The sequence below is a fragment of the Penaeus monodon genome, chromosome 19 (genome assembly GCF_015228065.2).
Source record: "Penaeus monodon isolate SGIC_2016 chromosome 19, NSTDA_Pmon_1, whole genome shotgun sequence".
Classification (NCBI taxonomy): Eukaryota; Metazoa; Arthropoda; class Malacostraca; order Decapoda; family Penaeidae; genus Penaeus; species Penaeus monodon.
In genome coordinates this window covers 20617601-20618688 of record NC_051404.1, presented here as the reverse complement: position 1 = coordinate 20618688, position 1088 = coordinate 20617601, and positions in this window count along the sequence as shown.

Genomic DNA, 1088 nt, shown 5'->3' with positions numbered 1-1088 from the left:
GTTTTAACACTGATGCATATCTCTAAAATTCATAATTAAATTGGTAATTTTAATTAATGGTTTGAGCAGCTAAATCGGTTTTTGTTTAATGGTTTGAGCGTTTGGGATACTGTAGCGATTTCTGTTTCATAATTACTGTTTTAGAAACTAAGAAGTGAGGTGCGAATCTCTGAAACTTTTCAAATTCTTTTAGTAGATATTTAGATAAGCCAAAACAGAAAAGCAAATACACACTACATTCATGTTATCCTTGATTAACAACCTCTTTTCTTTGTACGGTAATGTAATTTTTTAAGTGCAGTTATTTTGTCTAAAATTAGTGAAAAACCCGGTAAAAAAGTATAGTTTAAACAAAAAAATTGTCATTTCAAAACGGGAAAATTTCTTTCCTGAACAGTTCCCCTCAAAAACCCAAATTTTTTGAGTTGATTTTAAAAAAAAAGTGCTTTTTTTGAAAATCCCCGTGCCACGCCAAAGCCAACTGTCACCCCACCCCGGGGCCTTGATATCGGGGGGGGTATAGACCTAAAAAACAAAATAATCTCCGTCGCCTCTTAATACCCTCAATTTGGCCAATTTTTTGCAGGTTTAAAAAATTTTACGGGACGAGTCGACATATTTTTCTTGGCGGTGTGTGGGTGTGAGACAGCTGTTTTCAAAAGTATTTTTTAGTGTTATTCCTGCGCAGATTAGCCAGCTGTCGCTAAATATATGAAGAAAATAGACCGATTGCATCAAATTACCAAATAACAAACCTTTTTAAAAAAAGTATTCCTTTCCCCAAAAGGGGACCCAAAAAAACAATGGCGCATGGCCCCAAACTCATAGTCTTAAATATACAGATAGAACTCATTGAGTCAAGACCTCGGGAACCTCCCAAAACAAGAGCAAAAACATATGTCAAACCCGAGGGCAGGGCCGGCAGTGGTGGAAGGCCTCGCCCCCATGCCGTCTCTCTGATTTGCTTTACCCGAGTGGGCTCGACGGGGGCCTCCCGTCGCCCGGGCCGAGTCACGCGCCCCGAGCGGGGGTCCGAAGAACGAGCTGGTCGTGAATGGGGCAGGGTCTCGTTTTTGGTGTGGATAAAA